This window comes from Diadema antillarum, unplaced genomic scaffold (genome assembly GCF_040938485.1).
Source record: "Diadema antillarum isolate AM-2024a unplaced genomic scaffold, OU_Dant_1.0 scf00000049, whole genome shotgun sequence".
NCBI lineage: Eukaryota > Metazoa > Echinodermata > Echinoidea > Diadematoida > Diadematidae > Diadema > Diadema antillarum.
Window position 1 is genome coordinate 3661274 of NW_027270938.1, and position 17861 is coordinate 3679134.

The following is a 17861-nucleotide window of genomic DNA, read 5'->3' on the forward strand; positions in this document are numbered from 1 at the left end:
GCCAGAGTCGGAATATCCTTGAATAGATTATCTGCCATTGCACCGTTAATAAACTCGTCTCAGATTATTCCAGGCGATTCGGTGGCATTATAGCCGTGCAGTGGTTGCAAAGTAAACTGGATGGTTGTTTCTCAGCTACTCCTAATTATACCTTTCAAACTCAGCCGGAAGGAAAAGCGACTGTCTAGCTCTGGCTTCCCCTATCATCCTTTCCCCAGGAATACATCGATGGAAAGATTAAGAAGAAATGTAAAAAAAAAAAGAAAACACCTCAACTTCGACAACAACAACAACAACAAAAACGAAGCGAAACAAAGTAAGAAAAATGCCGGCAAATCATAGCCTGGAAATAAGCGGAACAGTCGTGGGCCGGTGAGCAGACGCGTCTTGTGGTATGTATAAGCAGGTCTGGATAAATTGAGATCTCGATCTACATATATATTAGAAGTGACATCTTCGAATACTCAAAGATTAGGCTTTGCCCACTTCTTTTCGAGAAACGTGGGAGGAGGGGGGATGGGAAGTTCAGCGAAGCAGTTTAAATGGACACAAATCTGAAAAGTACGAGCTTATCTGATAATAAGTAACTCTCTTGATACCGAGGAAGACGTTACTTTCTTCTACCGTTCAGTATTATTCATGCAGATCATGATAAATATATCTTGGTTAAACATCATCTTAAAAACCAAAAGAAAGGAGAGAAAAATCTTCAGTCTTGGGATTCTACACTAAAACGTTGTGTGTAACGAGCGGCATGATAGAAAAATCAAAATTTGTAACTTTAAATGTACATGTTTATATATAAAGTCCGTAATATGAATATAAATGCACTGTAAAATTAATATATGTTATATATATATATATATATATATATATATATATATATACATATGATACACGAACTAACATCAACAAAATATGACGATACAAAGTTGTTGATGATGTGCCCATAGTGATAAAAAGATTCAGGTGCTTATGATAGGGGAAGTCACTACATGCTAACAATACATCACACGCAACATCACAAACAACAAGCCAACTATTTATCTAGATCATTATTACAAATCAGAGAGAAAATGTATCAATGTATCCGGGATTCTTCTTCACGTATGGATCAACATGACGCTGATGCTCTCCGTCAGTTACGCGTCACTTCCGCAATATTACATGTGTGTCATTGAACGAGCAGACCCCTATCGCATTACTGTAGTATACCCCTTCCCGCAAAGCGCACGCGCATTAAGAAAGTTGGCTGTCATTTTTTTAAATCTCTCTCTCTCTCTTTCTTTTTTTTCTATCAGGACATATCATTCTATGCCCTCATAATATTATGAACTTATCCTCTTTACAATGATTCATACATGAGTTAATACATCTCTTTTTGAGTTAGTGAAGAATTATTGGGAAGGTTCCTGTTTTTCCTATAGCTAGCTACGCACCTTGTGCTTATAGAGTCCGGTTTTGTATTCGGAGATGTAATGACAGTTAATGATATGCCCATTAATTCTTGGAACTATTTCAGTGCTGCATTGAATAGGAATTGATAAGTATAATTTTGGCCTAAGTTGAAGATACTAAGTTTTTCTGACAATGAAGATAAACCTAAAATTAATTCTCTGCGGAACTTTTCAAAACCAAATTGGACAAGTTCTAACCCATAGCAGTTCTTACCATGTATTGAGATTTGAGAAATGATCTGCATCGGATCACATCATGATCAACATGGTATCCTTGAAAAATCAGGCAATGCACCCAAAAAAAGGTTGAAGTTTAGCTCGCAGGACAGATGATGAATATTACGTAATCACCGTCACAGTCTCGTCAACAAGACGATTATCTCTACTTGAGTTGCTCTCTGTACTAACAAGGCGAGGCAAACTACTGATGGTCAAATGATGACAGATTTCTAGACACTCCCACGAGCTCGCGAGACCTTTTCACCAATCTATCGCCATTGTCTCACTGCGTTTAAGCGAGTGAAATCCCTTTCTCGCGGGATCATTTTCCCACACGCCCACAAAAAAGTGCAACGTCCTCACCGAAGCGGATCAGTCTGTCCGACGAGCAAGCGCTCGTTTCTCTATATACCATCCACAATACCTGTGGATATAATGTTGTGGAAACCCTAAGGACGAGGAACATTGCATCGAGTGCAAGATTTTTGAGACATCCGATCTGAAAGAATGTCATTTACCGATTGGTAGGAGAGAGTGAAAGTGATGTGAAAGGAGCTACTAGACGTTTTTGTATGAAAGGTGGCCTTTGTTGATTACGGTTAAAAATAATATTTATATATATTTCGATCAATACTGGATGCATCCTTGCCTTTCCAACATTTTTTTTTCCGGGACAAGAAAACGGGTGGGAATGTACTCTCACATTGTATGATAATGAAGCAAAGGAAGATAACGTCAGGAATGCTTGGGAAGTAATGGCGTGTCAGAGTCATGTTGCGGTCACAAGGAGAAGACAGTGTAATCATACAGCACTCGTCATTGACACAGAACAATAATCAACCTACATCACCACCAAACGATTGAAGGAATCGACAAGAACTTACTTGATTTCTCGCGTCCCATGTCCCTCTTTATAAAATGTTTCCATCCACGTGGGTTTCAATGGAAACCCATTCATGAATTACACGAATTTGCATATATGCATATTCATAACAGTCTGGTCAGGGTTTGTGTATAGATGAAAACTACAATGTCTTACATTCACAATCCTGGAGATCGACTGGCCTACCAGGTAATTATGCATATGTCTCAAATGGTCAAATTCCAATGCATTATTAGTTTCCTCATATGCCAGCAGCACAAATTTTCAAGAAAGACACTAAGAATTAATCCTTAAACGTTCAATGGAAGACCAAGCAAAACTTTTCTATTTCTATAGTAAGCATTGTTAGACTGGTTTCACAGCACAAATTTACATTATCACTATCAAGAATCAGACTGAATTCATCATGGCGTCTAATGGGAATCAATTTCATAACATGATCAACCCGTCGTCTTTCGAGAGTGCGGGTTGACAACGAAAAAAAAAAAGGGGGAAACACACACATACACATGCACACACAAACACACACACACACACACACGCACGCAGACACATACTCAGACACACAAAAATCAAACAAAATAACTAACTCTGTCTCCTCTGCTCCACCCAGGGATGCATACAGTGTATGTTTCACGTAATAAAAGAAGTGAAGAAGTTTTACTGCAAATTCCTGGCACAGTTAGAAGTAATACAATTACAATGTAGTATCTGCTACGCCGGGGAAAAACAAAGAAAACTGTCGTTGGCGCCTCAATCTCTTAAAAGAGACAAATATATTTTCTATCCTCAAACATGCATCACGATTAAACGAAGATGCAAAATGTTTGAGTTGCACCTTGGCGTTGCAACAATGCCTGCAATATAATCATATATGCAATTAGAGCACCGTGCATTTGCGAAAACCCAGCCGTCGTCTCTAAAAAAAAATGATATTTATTACTCGGGTTTTAATGAAGTCATGAGAGGCGTATGGAAAAGAAGGAGAGATAGGGAAAGAGGAAAAGAGAATGGGGGTGGGGGGTGGAGAGGGGGAATCTTAACAACTTGATAACACCAGAAAGCCTTGTAATTTGGAAAATGCGTCTAGCAAGTTATATTTTGCCCTTTCATACTTCATCGTCTGGGACCATGAGGTGAAAATTGAATATCTATCAACGCAATTTTCTCTCTCTTCTCCTTTCCTCTATAGCTCGCTGTAGCTCTGTCTCTCTTTTTGTTGTATGGGGGGGGGGGGGGTGGGCTATTACGATAAATGAAATAAACGGTTGGTACCAACCTAATGTACCAACCTAATGATTCCTGTCTATCTACATTAGACTGAAATGCTAGTGATTTAACGCGTTATGTTCGCACTAAGTGAACGTCAGCAGACGTAGATAGAAAGTAAGAAAACAAAGTCAATTTGATGACTGCGTGGCATTCTCGTCTCTGTTCCAATACCCTTCTCTCAAATTCTGTCTGTCTGTCTGTCTATCTCTTTCTATTGTTCACAAGCAAAATATTCATTCGTAGATGTCATATTACGCATAACTTTCATGTCGTGTAATATACCAATATGTGATGATGTAATTACATCGCTTTTTCATTCCACTACTGTGATTGTATAAAGTCATATTTAGTGCCGTCTTTCTCATGGCGAATATCACTGTTTCCTTCCGATGGTTCCATTCCGGCTAGTCCGGAAAGGCGCCCTCTGCCTCTACTCTAGCCTGTCTTCCTACGTTACAGTAATGGATAGTTGATGGCGTTAATGACATTTTACTTCGGAATCCACTATGCCTACCGCACTGCCACTCCCATATGATACATGGTGCTTCTCCGAGTGAACACCTTGTTTTGCAAAGATTATGCAGTCCGAAGACGGGTATAGTTTTGCGCTCACAAGCCGGAATTTATATCAAATTAATGTTTTATGTGTATATGTGTGTGTATGTGTGTGTGAGTTTCGTATGCCTTTGCTTCACATTCCCCGCGTCAAAATGGACTCGCTAGATTTTGCTTTGTACGTATTATCAGCATTCATAGTACGGTGGAGGAAAGACGGCGTTATTGATTTGTTACATCGTCATTGATAATTGGTAGGTGGTGGTTGTGCGTGTGTGTCCATTTGTGTGTAAGGATTTGCGAGCGAGTTTATCTTTTCTATAACGTGTATTAACGAGTGGCTCAATTTACTTGTCTTCGATCAAGGAAGTTGTAGGTGCATGTACTTATCAGCTCTGGACGTGGCTATTTGTTAAAAAGTCATGGAAGTGTTTTGACTTGTGATTTTGGAGAAGGCAGCCCTAACTGTATTATTGTGTCTTTTCAATTTAACAAGAAAAGCATCATGAAGAAATATAAAAAAGAAATTCCTGGGGTTTTTCTACAAGACCCCGAATCAATCAATGGCGGGTAGAAACTGGAAACTCGTAATGAAGTCTAATGTGTCTGGGCTCAGACACATTTTCAGCGAAGAAAAAAATAATTCCCGCTTCTTTAGATACTATCCGACAATTGATAACGCTTCCATGCTAGCAGCACAATGAGAGGCATTCATTGTTCATCAGCCAGCATTGGTGTTCGCTGGAGGTGATGAAGTAGCGTCGTGAAAAGGAAATGATTTTCCAAAAATTGTCATTCTTGTGTAACGGACTCAATCCCCGCTCATATACTTGTACATCGCATGCTGGTTTTCTTTTTTAATTTCATCTACTTTATTCTCATCTTTAATTACATGTCCTTCTGCATTAGTCAATGACGTATTCTGTCTATGCAGGTGATGATATAATCATCATAATCGAAATATATCTTTTGATTACCAGTATCATACTCGCCCCACTTACCCCCTTGTAGCAGGTTTGCTGTGTTTTTTAATTTGATTCTTTAATGCCTAAATACATAGATAGGTGCATACATACATACATACATTCATACTCGCATACATACACACACATCAATGGTATACCTATAGGCATGTAAAAAGATCTGTATGTTTCTGCTGGAAATGCAGAAATGAATGAATAAATGGAAAAATTAATTCAGTGCAAAACAATAAAGTGAATGCTTTCTCAGGTGTTGCATGAGTGGCCATTGTGATCACCTGATCTACGCAAGGTCATGCTTTGCCCACTCTTCACAAATTGCTAAGTCGGGCAAACTTATGCATTATGTTGCTTTGAAAGCGAAGTGCTTAAAAATAGATAGGTCATTTGGGGAAATGTGCACATGAGCTAATCACAAAATAGCCAATTATGATGTAAGTCAAACGTCAGCAACCGCAGACAGGATCTAGCGTTTAGCCAAGGACGAGTTTTCACTTCGGCTTGCATTGGCTTGCGCCAAATTGTTTCCAATAATATACGAGTGTATAAAGGTGGATATATATAAAACTCAACCCCTTATCAAAACATTCGAGTGTATAAAGGTGGATATATATAAAACTCAACCCCTTATCAAAACATTGGTTAGTCCACCCGTTGCTGATCAAGACACAATTTTCATTTGGCTCTGTTCTATTGTCTGACATTCTCCTTCCTCAGTTTAGATTGGATCGGTTTCATCAGGCACCATGTAATTCCTCTTGCCAAAACACCGCGAAAGCAATTCTCTGACGCGACGGATACATATTCTTACCTTTCCACACTGGTGTGCTACACAACAATGCAAACGTCTCACATTACTCGCATAGATTTTATGATCCATCTGTTGCCATAGTAATAGATGCGTTTCGAGCATCTGGCCGTCTTTATCACGCTGTCCCACAATAAGCGCCATCTCATTTTCCAAGTTTGATGAGCGAGCACTTCGGTTAACCCTTCGCTATTATTTTCTACTCCCTCATTTTCATATGATGTTTTTGCTTTAACCCCCCCCCAAAAAAAAAAAAAAATTAATATATATATATATATATATATTGTTCTCCTGTTTGCTGCTCTCCCTCACAGAAACCAGGCGTATAGTTTGATTTATGCCAGTTATTAATTGTGTTGTTAAGCGCTTGAATAGCTGTCGATAATGTGAAAAGACATTCCGTGTGCACAATAACTCGAACTATCACATAAAAACGTAAAAACAAAACTAAGGAAAAATACTAGTAACAGAACAGTTTAAGTTTCGTGAAAACCCTCATTAGCTTGTAAATTTACGGTACTCTTTCACTGTCGCATATTTTCAAGTCACAGCAACATTAGGCGTTTTCACATCAGCCCGATGTTACGAAATAGCGCGCTATTTTCTGACTTGGGAATTTATCCCGATAGCGAAATAGCGCGCTATTTGATAATGTGAACACAAATTATCGCGCTAATTGTCGCTCTGATCGAGAAAATTTCTCGAGTTCAACTCAGGAAATTTCTGAAATAGCGGGATAGTAGCGCGCTATTTGATAATGTGAAAACGACTCGAAAAATTAGCGCGATGCATCCCATCATGCCTAGCGTGAGTGACCCGATCGATCGAGGCAAACTGCACACAAATCATGAGGAATTTTTGAGGGGGGCACACACATTACTGATGTTGTTTGCACAAAGTAGGCCTTTTTTTTTTACATCAGCCCGATGTTTCGAAATAGCGCGCTATTTTCTGACTTGGGGAATTAACCCGATCACGAAATAGCGCGCTATTTGATAATGTAAATACAAATTAGCGCGCTAATTAATCGAGAAAATTTTTCGAGTATAACTCGGGAAATTTCCGTCCGAAATAGCGGGATAATTAATGCGAACTAGCGCGCTGTTTTATAATGTTCAGGCTGATGTGAATAGGAAATGAAATAGCGCGTAATTTGCGATCGCGAAAAGTATCTCGAGCTTGGATTTTTATCGGGCTGATGTGAAAACGCCTATTCAGCTGTCGAATTAGCTCGGAAAAAAATTCGGGCTAATTCTCTTCGGGCTGATGTGAATAAGAAATGAAATAGCGCGCTAATTCGCAATCGCGAAAAATATCTCGAGCTTGGATTTTTATCGGGCTAACGTGAAAACGCCAATTGTGAACATTAACAGATGTAAATATGATTGGGTAATCAGGTAATGATCACATCATCATTGCTTCGCCAGTCTATTAACCTGTACAGGGATTTGCACATGTTATGCAAGTCTGTACATAAATTACACAGATAGATTACATACTCTGTTTTATAATGAAATAAAGGTATTTGTAATGACTCGACAATCACATCTGGCAAGTTGGAAAAAAAAAATACCTGGATAAACTTTCACCAATAAGGTGTACCGTCGTAGTCAAATTCAAAGCTGACTATACGTGCACTGTCTATACTGCTGACATCATTCAAAACAAATGACTGCAGATTTGAACGAATAAACGTCTCTTTTTATAGAAATAAAAAGATATTTAAGAGATAAATTGCCAAGCATATATGTTGCGTAAGTTGCATAATAATCAAGCAGAATTACAGGCAGGGCGTGTAAAAGAACTTACGGATCCTAGTATACTTCATTATTATTCAGAAGGATATTTTATCCTATGGCCTCACGTGGAGTATTATGATTTCCTTAATCTTTACCATTAAAACAGGCGAATTAATTCGCGCTTTGAGTTTTTAACTCTCGATTGTTCAATTTCACCCTCATAATTGGTAAACATTGCCATCAGTCCCAAAAGATGAGGGTGGCTGCGAATATGAGGTCAGGCCTCTGTGACCGAATCGTCTGCGCAGTTGTCTGACTTGAAGTGATATTCTGATATTTAATTCATAGAGCAGGTAATGAGGAAGGGGACGTTCGAGCACACCACAAGTGATATCTGTAGACACGTCAATCACTGAAACGTGGTGCTGTAAGGTCTAACCATACCCCATCTCAGAGATCATGTAAAGTCCCCTCATACGGAGACAACATGAAAGGCACTGGTTTTCCCATGTGGTGTAGAAACTGTTTGTTTGTTTGTTTGTATGTATGTATGTATGTTTGCTTTTGCGTCTGTTTTGTTAAGGGTAATGAAGATAATAGCCAGCGGTGATGAGAGCGCACATGAAAGAAAGAACAACAGAAATATTTCCCCCCCGCTATAATTGACTTTAGCCGCCAGAGAACCCGTCTCTAACAAGTCACACGAAAATATGGACGAAATTATATTTGACATCGTCTGACAAAACACCCCTCTGGAAACACGTGTAGAACCCATGGGAGCCCTGGGACGCATTCTGATTATCTGCGAACCGCGAAAGCAACTTTGTTGACTGCCAATACGAAGATAAAACAAAACACAAAACAAAACAAAATCTACATTCCTCTGTGGACACGCGGTGACATTTTCCATCGAATGTTAGATCTTCCCTAATTTTTGTTACATGCCTTAGAACTTTGTTTTAACATATCGCACCCATGGTATCGTTTCATGATATCGATACTATAATGGAAAAGGCTCGATTTGTAGCTCTTAGTCGTCCGCTGCCCCTGGGGTATCGGTTTGGTGATGCAAGATGTGGTTTCGATTAACCCATGGCGATAATGCACACCGCTGAGCGTCCAATTCGGTTGCAGAACTCCCTTCTCCCTATCGGGTGATCGCGATCGAACACTGCATGAAAGCAAGCGCAGTGCACTCAAAACAGTTGCACTGCGCTGTCCGTAGAGAGATAGCAACTTTGTATCTATCGATTATTCTTCCGGCACGCATTGACATACTGACTGACTTAAGTGAAGTCTCAGGGGAACGGTCGTTGAAGCGCTGACAACATGATTTTCAAGTTCACCGGTTTCTGAACGGCAACGATTAAAGTGTACCACCTAAAGTCCTAAACAGCTTAAAACTATAAAGGTAATTTGCATTGCTACTTCTTTGTCAGTTATTTAATGATTCATTCAATCTATTAAAGCATAACAACGAAACGCCCAAAAAAATTCTGTGCATGACCATGACTTATTTTTATTGTTCTTAATCCACGTTTTCCATTTTTTTTCGTCAAAATAATCTTCACTAACAATAATGATCATAACGACTGCTGCTACTACTTCTACTACTTCTACGACTACGACGACGACTACTACTACTACGACTATCACTACTACTACTACTACGACGACGACGACGACTACTACTACTACTTCTACTACGACGACGACGACTACTTCTACTACTACTACGATCATTACTTTATTACTACTATTACAACTTCTAATGATTATGATGAGAATGATAATTGCGATATTGTCAATTCAACCCTTAACTTTGCTAACATGATGGGAGAAATTAATAACGTCATAATGCCTAATTCAAGATACTATTGCATGGTCTACATGAATATCGATAGGTTATTGGTCATAATGCGATCATGTGATTAATGTAGCGGGGATCGAAATCGTATATTGTTAGCAGTGAAGTTACTTCAGGTAATTATGGTTCCAGAATTCGACTGCCTACCGGCATGTAAAATACAAATTGCACACATCCACACTGGTGTGACCGCGCGATACAATGAAATGATGTGTTTCTACGTAGACCATAACATTGCCTAGAAAAAAAAAATGATCATAATGATGATATAATGATTAAAAAAAATATAATGATATAATCGTACATGACGGCCCCTTTCGAGTTTCCCCTTTAAGACAATATTTTGGGGAAAATATAATTATACAACATTAAACTATGCACAACTATTACTTTATATACAAAATATAATGTTATATCACACGTCAAAAAGGCAATGCCTGTGTGATATCACGCGCAAACTAAATTAAATTTAATGATTCTAAATAACGTTTGTACGTCACCATAAGAGTTGTACACGTATGATATCTCGCCGATACTGAAACAAATCAAAACACAGATTATTCAAGCGGCCTTGGCGGGCCTGTGCAGGACTCGACAAACAAACGACAACAAGACAAACAAAAACACCAAAAATTGTACTTCCAATGTCATCTGCATACGAAACAGGTCTAATGGAAACCCTAAAGACATACTGATTGAGTTTGCAATGGAAATTCGGTAGAGCAAGCAGATATTTTACCTACAAAGAAATACACCGCCTCGGTGAATGTCACTCACTGATCAGACCTTACGTCATTGATGTACTCGATCAACAAGCCACACGAGCTGTTCCTTTTTTCCCCGTTGTTGGATAGTCTCTTGTATTGTATTTCCACCTCTCTGGTATAGACTTTCTACTTGGACTTGCAGACTCTGATTTACCAACTGCTCAATGGAGGTGTCGTAGTTGTCATGGCAACTGTGACCTATACGATGATGAGGAGGACATTAGTTGGTAGCAACCAGCTTGCTTCGGGTATCAGCTGAGAACTGCGCCTTTCTGGATGGTGATGTGTCGATTAATGCTTTATTTGATTAAAGGAACTGCGATTAAAAAAAAAACGCCTTATCGTCGGAACAGCAATAATTTCTTGCATATTTCGTATAATATTTCGCGCTAACAGACTCCAGTTTTATGCATGAAGCGAGTGTGTCGTGTATCACGATACCGAGGAATAGAGAGAGGTCCGTTAAGTGAGAGGGAGAGGGAGAGGGAGAGGGAGAGGGTGGGAGGGAGGGGGAGGCTATTCAGTGTCAAAGTGGTTTGATACCAAAAAAAACCCAAAACAAACAACAATTACCAGTACCGGAGCAGAAACCAATATCCAGAGGGCATCTTATGGTGTACTGGAGGTTTTGAAAGCTAGTATATATGTAATATATATATATATATATACATATATATATATATATATATATATATATATATATATATTATATATATATATATATATATATATATATATATATATATATATATATGTATATATATATATATATATATATATGTGTATATATATATATACATATATATATATATATATATATATATATATATATATATATATCAACAAACTACATATTCCCGACGGATATATACCAAACGGATATATATATATATATATATATATATATATATATATATATATATATATATATATGGCCTGCGAAAGCTAACAGTGTGAAACAAGTAAAATTAGCATGAAACCTTCATTAAGGACTGTAGATAGCAGTTTGATTCAATTGACGAGTTGACTTCATTTCATTCTGTCTGATTGCACCAAACGCCCTCAGTGAAGCTAAAACTACATATCAAGCTATTCACTTATTATTGGTAACCTTTTGCCATATGTATTACTTCTACTCTTACGTGTACATCACCATGGGTGACTTACATATACGTCAAAACATGTGATATCCCATTACAATTTCAGCGATCTTCTCGGCTTTTAACATCCCCCTAAAAAAAAAAAAAAATGGAAACACGCTAATCTTGACATAATTGATGTTTCGACCCATTACTGAACACTTAGATCGTGTAGAGATTCAGAACGGTCCGATTCTGGCCTACGAGCGGTCTCCGTGGCCAGCCCATCATACTAGCATTCCCCATCAGATTTAAGCGTTCGGCGAACCATAGTAAAATTTTGTACTATAAAAAGCAGCGGCAGAGAAAGGAAATGTTAGAGGAGCAACTAATGCGCTCTTAATGCAATATTGATGCATGTTTACCAAAAACAGGCTGGGATAATGCACCCTCAATAATTAACAGTCGCTTCTGGTTTTGAACAACAAATTGCAGAAGAAAATCAACTTGCCCCCAACACAATAAACACGAAATCCCCCAAAGACCACCACCCGTCTGTGGAAGGGTCAGAGATGCAAAGATTGAGGAAAACAAGTAAATGCTGTAAATTAAGTAAATTCACGACTTTTAAGTTTAAAGTAATGGTGAGTAGAAAAAGAAGGGTTCTCCAGCTCTAATGCAGCTCTCTCTCTCGCTGAAATTGTTCATGTATAAGTCTACGTTAGTTGTGATCACGACAGGACATGACAGTAACAGTGTCCATTACACGTCCAAGCTCACGAATAAGGTGACGGCCATTAAAGAAAATCCAGTCAGAAGTGACCCCTAAAGCTCCACCTTATAGAAGCGAACAGACCACTTTCACGCTTTGTGTGTGTTCGTGCGTGTGTATGTGTGTTGTCTGTTTGTGTGTGTCACGTGTGAGTGTGTGGGCGTGTGTTTGTGTGAATTAGTAATGTATATAAATATAAATATATATATATATATATATATATATATATATATATATATATATATATTTACATACATATATATAATGTATATATGTATATATATATACTGTATAATATATATATATATATATATATATATATGCATACATTTATTTCGTTTACTTTTATTTTGTCTATTTTCATTTAAAAAATATACACGATATTATACACAATGTAATTGCATTGATAAAAAGTATTTGAAATATTCAAATCAAATATTCAATTCAAATTGTTGCTTGATGCGGCGGCAAACTTTAGATAAAGAGTTAAGAGGAAGGATTAACTGCTAGTAACTTATAAGATGATAGGTAATAAAGTAAGCTGCTAGAATTGGAAGGGGCTGCTAACAATCGTATCTTGTTTATTGCTGTTCCCCTCAGAAAAAAAATGTAAGCGGCCCTGGCTACTCGTGAAAAAAGGTAAACGCAGAAGAAAATAGGGTGGGGGGGGGGGAGAGAAGACGAAAACTTAAAAGATAGTGCGAACAAAGATGCACACAAGACATTATACAAAAGTTGACAAAACAGAAACTATTCTGATTAGTGCCATCTTGCAACGTCATTGATTCTTTATTTACAGGTTGCCAGAGACAATAAGACAGTTACAGGGTACGGATGAAGCAGAAATATATAGGGATATACAGCAGGTACATGAAAGAAAATGAGAAGGAACAATAAACAAGAAGCAGAATAAGAAGGATAACAAGACAGAGGAAAAAGGGACGAGGGTGCGAAGCAATATACGTAGGTAGAGAGAAAAGATAGGTAGATTATTATGTAGACAAACTGATGAGAATAATAGGGAAAATAACGGGTAGCTGGGTGGAGGGGACAAAAAAAAAATGAAATGATGTTGAAAGGACAGAAACAGGAACCACCCCTGATTATAAGTGGACTGATAATTTCTAGGATTATACCTTTAAAAGTGGAAAAAGTGCTCTGGCTGGTGTTGGAATTTGTCGGAAGCTCGTAGCTTGGATAGTCTCAAAATAGAGCTGAGAACAAAGGATTTCGCGAGACATTCAGTTCCTAGCAGCTGTCCCTACAAAATCCACCACGACGTCACAACGTAATTCAGGTGCACCAGCTTACCATTGGGGTCCATGAGCTTACATAACGCGCAGACGATAACGCCCCGCATAAAGCGCCTCTGCTACTATGGTTACAATAAACCAGAGGGATGCAGCTCGGTAGTAAAAAAATATTCCACTTGTGAACACATGCATGGCTTATACCAACGAAATGCAAGACGCTGCCGTCGCACTAGCTGTAATCTGATCCCTAACAAACGCATTATCCGAGTTTTTCGGCACATCGATTCATTTATTGCTGGTACATTAGACATAATGATGATAATAAATTCATGTCTACAAATTAGATAAGTGATTGACGCGCCATCGATATTCTGAAAGTAATACCTTATTTAACCATTTTGGTGAGACTAAATCACATTTCATAGGTTTAATAATCTGCAGCGCAGCGTGAACGAGAACCGCACAAGCCATCCGGAGCGGTTAAAGCACCGATGGCGAACTTTCGCATGACAATGATATTACTGCTGAGATTCGAGATTCGAGGCTTGTCCGTCGAAGTTGGTTGTTGCAAACATTCTCACCTTTACAAAGGGCTGCAAGTCATTTTTTTTCCATCTGTTTTATTGATCGAACACTCAAATACCGACATGCCATATACATACGCATTACATAAAGTAATATAAACGATACTCGAATGATACTAGAATATTGCAATCCCACCCTCATTATTATTAGTATGATTATGATGATAATGATGATGATGATGATTATCATTATTATTATTATCAGTTTTGTTTGCCATTCAAGTTGTTGTATTAGGCTTAAATGTTTGGTTTGTCAGTATATTTGTTTGGTATTTTTGAATATACCAATGTACAACTATAAGCGACATCTTGTCTTTTATGGCATTCTTTTTCAGAGCGCACGTATTTTTGTTTTTCTGATTTTTGTCTTTCTGTTGTTGTTTTTTTTTTAAGCCGAGTCATCGGCCTGCTCAAATGTTGACCCTCCGAAACCACTTGCAATATATGAAGCAATATGAAGAAACAAATGGTCCCCAGTAAGGTATTTGACATCGCCTCACAAAAACGGCAAGCTTCAAATAAAAAGGGATCAGATCCCCGCATGTCGTACCATAGCAGAATTGCCGTAAGATGGGCTTTGGTGACGTCAGCACTATAGCACCTTTCTTAAGCCCTAATTTTCTGCACTGCTGTAGGGCTAGATAAGGCGAAACTGCATGGGGACGATATCAGCTTGTATTGCTCTTCGCCAATAATGCGTTGTGCGGAGACACGATGTGAGTTCTCGGAAGATCTAGGTCTGGCGAAAAGAAATGAAATGGGACCTGATGGCCTGCAATTCTTTGAAAGCTGCGAACCTCTGTAGAGGAGAACAACAAGATCTACTTTTACATCTGAAGGACAGCAAAGCAGCCGACCTGCTCTCAAAGTTATGCCTCTGATATTGATGCGCAATCAAGTCGAGTCATCCTGCAGAACTTTTCAATGTTGGCGCCACTTTCTGTAGCAAAATCACCGTGTTATAGAGTAAGGATGCTTAAAGGAAACCGTATCTGCATTTTTTTCTACCTTAAAAAAAATGTTGTTGTTGTGATGTTTACTGTCCTCAGGTACCCGTGAGATCCAGGGAGCGAGAGTGACAGAGACAGACAGACAGACAGGCAGACAGACAGACAGACAGACAGAGATTGAGCATAGAAAAAAACGCCCTGAGTTGGTAGGTAGGAAACATCTGAACATTGCTCTCTTCATCATGTTCATGTTCTTCTAAAAGTGGTTGCCCTATTTATTAGCTTGTAAACACATGCATATACATTACATCACACGCACGCACACACACAAATACATAAACACAATGGACATGAGTCTAGAAGGACAAAAATGTTTGATAACCTCTGCCCATTTTAAAGGTCGTATATCCTGTTTGCATATGTCACAAAAGTTTGCATGGTTGAAGAATTATGTCTCCCAACATCGGACATGAAATCATATGGTAATACATCTCAGACCTTTTTTTTTCTTTGTTTTTTAAATTAAAACTAACCCCATGTCCCTCGAGAATACGCTCCCCTTCTGTACTGAGAATAGGGTTTTAATATTTTCGGGGTCCGAATTAATTTTCTGAATATCTATAGTCTCGTTTCCCCCTCCATCATAAAGACATTTTCAGTTTTATTATTCTTTGGAAAGGCCTGCATTGCCTATCCCTGGAAGGAATTTAAAAATTTCAGAGTTACCAAAAAGAGACACTAACTTTAAGTTGTTTGTGTGGGTGTGTACGTGTGTGTGTTTGTTTGATAAAGGGTCAAGAGCTGAGCTGTCTAGACAATTACCTAACGTGAATTTATGAGCAATAGCATGTTCTGCCCGATCGGGAGATTCATTTTTAGCAGAAATACCTGGAGCCATCACTTAAAGAGCTATATTTGTACAGACGGTGTATATTTTTGAGTCAATTTACTAAAAAAACAGTAGTTACTACATTCATACTGCACAAATAACACCAGTTTGGCAAACAGGGTTTATACCTACGATTGATGAAGGTGAAATTCTCCGCAAACCACTTCACAATCCCTAAGGGGGTGGGGGAGGGGGGTGGACATTATCATTTTTCCGAGGAATTACTGTTGTGTTGCAGTGTATAGACCAAGTTAGGCATGGTGTTCTGAAAACGCCATCACCCCCACTTCACAACATCAGATGATTTATAATGGTCTTCTTCCAAGGACAGCTGAACTTGAGCCAAAACCAAACTTTGACCTGGAGATTTTTTTTAGAAAAGTTCATTTCTTGTTAGAACAAAAATAAATAAATAAACAAACAAACAAACAAACAAACAAACAAACAAACAAACAAACAAACAAAAGTTTTACTCCATTACAAATGTCATTTATATCATACTTTGTGTATATTAGTTTGTGTCTTTTCCTCTTTACAGAGAAAATGAGAGCTAATTTTTCGTTGTGTTGGTTTTGTTTTTGTATGGGGTGTGGGATGTCATTTGTTTAAAGGGGCATTCCAGACGATTTTCATTATTTCGCATCATGTAATACATAAATTGACAGTTCATGTATAGATTTTTGGAATTTATTTAGGTACTTGAGCAAAGAAACAAAAAAATCTCAAACGAACAACACCGAACAACGTTGATGACATATGAGCCTCACCTATTTCAGAACTGTAGCAGTGTAATTCCATTACAATACTGCTTGCTTAAAAAGTTCACCTGTGTGAAATCTATGCATGACTTCTTCTTTTGTTCTGCTTCCCTGAGCCCCTACTCACGCATTCTTATGGTGAGTCTGCCATGTCATCATCCTTGTTCATTGCAATTTGTTATAGATTTTGAAAACATTCTTATTCCTCACCCCAATTACTATAAGTACTGAAACTCTGTATTCAGTATAAGTAATTTATAGTCGTTCAAATGTAAAAGTCTGAAAATCATCCGGAGGTCTCCTTAATTGTAAACCGACTCTGATGTGTTCTACAAAACGCCGGAGATTCGGGTAACCAGGCAAAAACCGTGTAGTTCGTTACGATTCTGCCGGCACATTCTAAAATTACATAACCCGCTCGCGACCGCTGTCTAAAACTGCCATATTGTGTACTAACAGGTTGCCCATACGGTAACGAGAGGGATAGTGGTATCGGGAGTTGCGTGCTAGTTTCTGCCTGTGTTTGCTTCTGAATGAATAGAACGTGCTTTCTGCGGTCGTCTGAATCCAGCTTTAGATTTTTTTTTTCGCACCCCGTTCTCCTTAATACCTCTCTCACATGTCTTACGTTGACGTCATCGCTTTAACTTGTTATCAGCAATGCAAGAACAAAAACCAAAAGAAAAGCACCCTTCCCCCCCCCCCCTTCCTAGAAAACAAAGAATGCTTTAAAAAGTTATCAACATGAGTGATCAGCTAAAGTTGACACGCATCAGAGATCACAGGTTCATGTGAATGAAGTCTAAAATGTCCACATAATACGAAAGTCCCCAGATTACGTGGGTATCGAGCCGAAGTGCCTGAAGCACAAGACAAATAAAACGGAAACATGCTTAATGTACGCGGGTTTCTGGTATTGATGGCAACACTGATGTGTTCGTCGTTTTTTATGTTCCTGTTTTGTAGGCATGGAGGTCCCTCAACCCCAGCCTCTCTCTCTCTCTCTCTTCTCTCTCTCTCTCTCTCTCT